Below are 7,182 nucleotides of genomic sequence, written 5' to 3' on the forward strand. Positions count from 1 at the left end.
GTTGCTAACAAGTGACTAAATGAGACTACAGTGGTTGTCGGAGACATTAAACGCCATCATGCAGGACACAGACTCACTAGTCCGCCTCACAGCCTCTAGTCTTGTTTTTCAGAGCTCTTGCAAACTCTTGTAGACTCTTGTAGATTAGGTTAATAAACACTTTATTAGGCTACAGTTTCTCTAGCTTGTCAAAACTGCTGGTTAGCTTGTCAGAGACCATCTGAAGTAAGTTCGCTATAGCATAATATTAGCTTTTTACTTCTGCCGGCTGCATTAACGCTTCAAACATCATTAAATGTGGTGTTCATTTATGAAGATTATCCTGCTGAACAAAACGTGTAAGCAACAGAAATGTGTGTTTGCCACAGAGCTTATTTTCTGCAGTGATCAAAAATCCAATGCAAAAATCCCATAGGTGAATCCTCAATAGACCCCATGGAGATTCCGGGTTGGCCTCCAAAAATACATAATTTCATTTACTCCTGGTTAGCACAACCCAAGTTCGGTTATATTGCCATTACTCCTGCCTGCAAACTGGAGTGTGCTGACTACTAGTAATATGCTGACTATGGATGAGTACCTCATACAATCCCACTTCCAAAAAATCAGAACTTCCTCTTTCCTGACTCTTTCCTGAGTCACACATCAAGGTAATTTGGAGCCCTCATATTGTGATTAATCATGATATGATACATCATTAAAATAAACCAAAAAAAAAAAATTTAAAATGCAGTAAATTGAAATACTCACTGCAAATGAAGTTATTCATAATTTGGTATGAATAAATTATTCAGAACAATCCTAACCAAATCAAAAACAAAAAGTGTTTTTGTGTGGGATATAGGTCCTCATAAGTATAAAAACAAAACAACACATAGCAATACACACACTCCATAATGGCCACAAGCATTTACACAGACATTGGTTTGAAACACACACTCATACAGTACACACACTCACAGCTTCAGCTTCGGACAGTGCAGCGTGGGGATAAGTGTGTCCTGTTAAAAGAAAAATCACTGTGTCATGTTTGGAAAAAAAATCATTGTAAGTGTGTCTATGGGAGAAAAACAACAAACTGTTTCTGTCGCTGATGTGTCGCTCTTCAATGGAACTTCAAGTACACTGAGCCAGCTAATCAAACACGGAGGACCAGAAGAACTGTTTGAGAAATGTGAATTTAATGGAATAGACAAACACATGCTATAAGCACTCTACACTTTGCACTTGCTACCAACACACACACACTAACACTAACACGTACAAGGTTACTGCGTGAGGAGGGCTTACGGGTGGAGTTATGTGCCTGCATGTTTGTGTGTGTGTTAACGTTCATATGTGTGTGTATGTGTGTGTGTGCGCGTGCAGTTAGCCTCTCCTCACCCATGCACCCAGTGCCTGCCTGTCCTGCCTTCAGACAGCTCCCAGATCAGCCATGGGGCTTCCAGTATAACCTCCTCTGCATTCCCACGACCTTTATCGGTTGCACTGGGATCCGTTTTAGAGCTAACTGCCCCGATCATTCCTCAGCAGACGCAGCCATATGAGATACAAGGACTGTTTTGGAGTCAGTGTTTTCCGGTGTATACATTTAAAAATGATGAGTTTATGTTACAAGGATAAGAGGGAAGTCATGTTTTATTTTGAAGGTCTGACTGGACTGTTTTTTTGACACACCTGCTGTTCAGGTTCTCTCTTTCGGAGAGGCTGATTTAGGATCGGCAGAGGGGGCTTAGCGGGATAGACAATAATCTATCGAGCCCCTAATGACAGCTGATCTGGAATCAGCACAACCTGGTGTAGCCTGCTGTTTTTAAAACTTCCCAAGAAAAAGGAAGTGTTGCTGAGGATTAGTCTATAGGAGCTCTTACATGTAAGCATTTCTTCTTTCAGATGGCGTGAGAGGTCGTCCCACTTGTACTGCCAGTTAGAATTAAATGTTGTTAATGTGGGCAGAGAGATTCTAGACAGGTAAATTGTTGGTTCACTATGATTAAAATAGCAGCTATGATTTGATGAATTATTCTGGCCTCGGTGCCTATTAAGCCCGTTTTTCAGACTGCCCTCCTCCTATTTTTTGTGCCAGGCTTTAGCCCTTTAGCTAGAGAGATTTCGTACCTGTCTTGCATTTTCCACATATTATTTTGACAGGAAGTACAGAGCGATTAAAATCTGCTTTTTATGGTTTCGCCTCAAGCCCAGCGTTCAGACAGTGTTGTTTACATGCAGAATATATCCGAGGCTGGCATGGTTGACTGACCAAGGATGAAAGGCCCAAAATGGCAGGATGTTTAACCAGGCTTGGAGAGTTTCGCTCTGCATCAGGTGCATTCAGGCTCCCTCTTGCATAAATTGCTTATGAGCAGTAGCAACATTACACATTGTAGGTTTCTTCTTCTTGAACGTGTGTGAGGTGTTCTGGAGTGAAATCATGAGAAGGTCTCAACAATGTGATTCTTGTTGAGATCCATTGTTATTGAGATTCCCAATTGACTTTCAGATCAATTACCAACAATTTATATGTGATATCCATCTATTGGATTACGACTCAGATTTTTGTATGAGTCAAACTCTGAGAAAGCCACGCCCCATAGAGAGTTAAATGCCCATCACCTTCTACTGAGCCATGTTGTAATGGGTAGAGTCAGGCTACCAGCTATAGAAAGTAACAAGCAACACAGAAAAATCACAATTTTTGGTATTTTTACAGAATGCACAGACTGTAAGGTTTATCCCCATGCTAGCAGCATTGCTTCTGAAATTTGGTGGAGATATCCATGGTGCTCCTCTAACTTATCCTCTAGTGCCACCATGCAGTTGACATTTGCCATTTTGAGTGAAATATCTTGACAACAATTGAATGTCTTGCCAAGGAATCATTAACGGATAATTAAGTGAAATGTAATCACTTTAGTCATCCCTTACCTTTCATCTAGGATCATTATCAGGGAAACAAAATCCCAATACTTTGGTTCAGCCTCAGCAGCATTCTGTGTTTAGCGCTAATTAGCAAAAACTTCTAAACTGCTAGACATCAGCATGTTAGCATTGTCATTAGCCGTGTTTCCATTCAATTGTGTGTTTTAAGCACTGTGGAAATATTGCAAAAAAATATGTGAATTGAGGCCTATTCCCCTTAAACTGGTTTGGAGTGACTAAACTTGGCTACAGCATAGTTTTGTCCGAAGCATGGTTGTAATCTGTCACTAAACAGAGTAGAAGAAGTAGAGATTGCAAACCAAAACTGTTTAACCCGTCCACAAGAGAGAAAAATGGACAGGAGTCTTCCAGAATTTGGTTCAATTGGGCATGTCTTAAATGTTCTTTCACTTCAGCTAGCAAAGGCATTTCCTTCTCCCATTAACACATCAACTATTTTCTGTCAAAGGCAAAAAAACACCTCAAGCAAGCATACATTTGTTGCACAATTGAAGAAGTTTCATTGAATTTTGCCATTCCCATTTAGCTTTTCTAATTCAATACTTCAAAAAGTGCACGAGTGGAGAACACAGCTTCCTATTGTCTATGTCCATGCTAATGTTAGCATTTAGCTTAAAGCACCACTGTGCAGCCACTAGCATGGCTGTAGACTCAAGGTCTAAAGCAGAATACAAACAAATTCAAACAGTTTAAGTAGTAAATGATTGTAACCTGACTTTGCCCATTCCAAACTGACCTGAGGACTGTTAGAAAACAAATACCAGAATACAAACTCAGGAGAAAAGATGGAGAACTTTTAACATTTTATCTATTTCTAAGTTGATTCGATGTAGCTATTTTTTTTGTCACAGTGTGTACAGTGACATAGAGGAAGAAAAAGATCCAGAATATCAGTAAAAACAAGCTTAATATTTTTATTGTTATTTTGTTATATGTGTAGCAATGACTTAGCAAAAAGCAAGACTTTTTTTTGTTGTTGTTGTTTTTTTTCAGGGAGTGTCTCCTGCAGGCATTGTAGCAGGTTGCTTTGAGGTGAAACTGTTCAGATGGAGATGAGGAGAGTAAAAAGAAACCAGCCGATCATCAGCATTGCCTTGCAGCACTGATGAAACTGAAAAAGACAAATGTGCAGCTGGAACCTAAAGCAGCATTAACAAATAAAATCCCCCCCAAATGTGGGTAGTCATTTTGAAACACCTAAAAGGTAGAGATGGGTGAAATGTTTAAAGGTTGATCAATTGTTTTAAAATCTGTGTCAATGGGCAGCTTTTTATCCTGCTCCATACCTCTGAGCCCTACCATGAGATACTTATTCCGCTACAAACACACACACTCTCTCTCACACACACACACACACACACACACACACACACATACACACATGCATGCAGAAACATGCTGGCACGTCACATTTGTCTTTCTATACACAGGCACACTGACTGTATAACACACACACACACACACACACACACACACACACACACACACACATAGTTGCCAGCCAGTTTCACTGTATACTTTATAATGTAAACCTCCAACTAACAGCGGTCTGACACGGACACAAGCTGTGAATAAAAGCACACTTTTACTTACATGATATAAATATGATTACCTATATCTAGAGAGAAGGAATATTATATACAGTATAATGATTAGAAAATAAAGAGTCACCTTTTCAAAGTGCCTGTGGTGAGTTCATTTTGTGTTTGAATGTATGTGAATGTATGATGTGATCTGCACACACAAACAGATAACGCTCAATACTTTGGAGGTCTTTTTTTTCCCACAAATGAACACTATCTAATCTTTATCAGAAACCTCACCACACACCAACATAAACGTGCACAATATCAATGAGAAAACTAACACTTACTCGGCCCGCACACTCCTGCCTAAACCTGCACACACACTAGATGCGTATCAGCCGTGCTGTGTCAACCGTCCTGAATTAGCTGTCCGATAGATAACTCCCCTGCTTATCTCCACAGCCACCACACAGATGTCTGAATGACGGAGGGTGGGAGATGAGAGTTAAGAGGGGAAATGGGAAGAAGAGAGGAAAAGTTAATGAGGAGACCAGAGAATGTGGCAGATTTTAGGCATTTGAAGGTGATAAAGAGAGGGAAGCATGAAGTGACAATGTGTGTATGACAGTACTGTGTGTGTGTGTGTGTGTGTGTGTGTGTGTGTTTGTGTTTGGGTGTGTGTGCATGTACACAAATGTGTGTTGAGGTGGCTCTCTATCTGTTTATTTATTACTTTTTCTTATCAGATTGTGATTGAAAATGATGCACCTGATAATATTCCTGCATATCTGTGAAAGCACTGCATCATTCATGTACAGTGTTTATCCACGTGTCCCATCAGGCGGTCTCCATCTGTTCCCAGAGTGCTGCAGGAGCCACACATCGAATGATTGGGAGAAATTATGGGTGATCTGTGCAACCCTGGCTTTGAAGTTATTCTGACATAGTGGGCAAACCGTGTCATTACAATTTGTCCATTTTTAGCCCTTTTCCATCAAGGCAGTTCAAGGGGCCGGTTCGGAGCCGGTGCCTAATCTCCAACCAGTTCTTCGTGTCTCGACAGCCGAAGAACCAGCTCTTGGCCAGGAAAACTGGTTCCAGAGCGGCACCAACTTTCAGTCGGGGGAGAGGGTGGGATTATTGTGGCCAACAAAACCAACTAAAATGAGTATCATTCATTTGATTTGATTTGCTTAATAGCAATGGCTAGCATTAGTGGGTTAAAGTTAGCAGGTTAGCGTTAGCTTACAACAAAGGCTAACATTAACATCTTCAGTGTTAATAAGAATGTAATTGCCATGTATAGCATCCCTGCCAATGCAGGCTTGTAAAGCCAGGAGCAACATTTGTAAAGAGACAATGTCAAATCTTTGCTTCTTTGTAGTGAAATACTGTAGAGTCTTAACTTCTCAGGCCTCTAACAAACAATCCTCTGGCAAAATTATGAACAATTATGAAACCATAATTCTTAGTCAACCAACACTCATATGATTTTGTTGACCAATCGATTGATTGATTTGTCCAATAATCTGTAAAACTGAGTTTCCCAAAAAAGCACCAATTTAAAATGTTTAAATAAGGGAATAAGTAATCTGGCATGAAAAAAAGCACTAAGAAAATACTCTTCGTCAACTAATTGACTAAGGCTGGAGATATACTTGCTGTTTAACAATGCGTTCGCGTACACAACTTGCTGTGTTGTGAACAGCATCGTTCACATACTTGCGTGTGTACAGCATGTGTTACTGGAGGTTTTCACTAGAGGGACACCTGAGAAGTCAGACTGTATATAGATACCATATTAGCAGGATGTAAACAACAAACATGGCAACACTCCAGGATGTTACCGTCAAAGATATTGAGATCACAGCAGGAAAAGTGACAGTGGCTCCATCCTAGATGATATATAGGCTGCTAAATCATGCACAACATGAATATGGTGAGTACTGCTCCTACTCTGCCCCTTCTGTGTATTGCACCTTGCAGACGCATTGCGTTCATTTCTGGTGACTTGCACAACCCATGCTCCGATCAGACGCAGCACATGTGAGGCAGTTGCCTGAACACGTAGTTAACAACAAGTAAATCATCGTCCTAAGAGGGGTCCCTTTACACAGTGATTGGCCGGTCGTGCATGTATGATGAATACTTTGTAGAAAAGATAACATATCTGAAAATGTGCCCTTTTATCCCAATTTTAAACGTTTTTCCCATCTACGCCTTCAAGTGTGGCCATTCAAAACAGGTTGAAACACTTGTTTCTGAGCATACACCAACCTTAACAATTACTAAGACCTTATTTCATCACTGAGAGCTAACAAATTCTACATCAAAGGGTCTAGAAATTTGAGCAATGGGCCCAAATGTCAAATGAGTGATTTGATATTTTCAGCACTTTCGTATTAATGTTTGTGCTTACATTTTGTGTATATATAATTTGTTCCTCATTTTCTATCGTATATAATACAATTGTCAGGCTCTAATATAACTGCAAGACCAGAGGAGACTGTAATATGAGAAGGAAGGATTCAGCGGAGAGCTCAGATTCACCTGATGAATATTCATAACTGTGACGTCACCAATGGAGCTCCTTGTCGTCGTCATAGAGATTAGAGTGGATGACGGGATTACGGGAGAGACTCCGCCACACTGGGATTGGCTGCCACTCTGCTTTTGTTCCTCTTAACTGCCTTTATATGTGGCGTTTTGTCACTCA

The sequence above is a fragment of the Centropristis striata genome, chromosome 13 (genome assembly GCF_030273125.1).
Source record: "Centropristis striata isolate RG_2023a ecotype Rhode Island chromosome 13, C.striata_1.0, whole genome shotgun sequence".
Classification (NCBI taxonomy): domain Eukaryota; kingdom Metazoa; phylum Chordata; class Actinopteri; order Perciformes; family Serranidae; genus Centropristis; species Centropristis striata.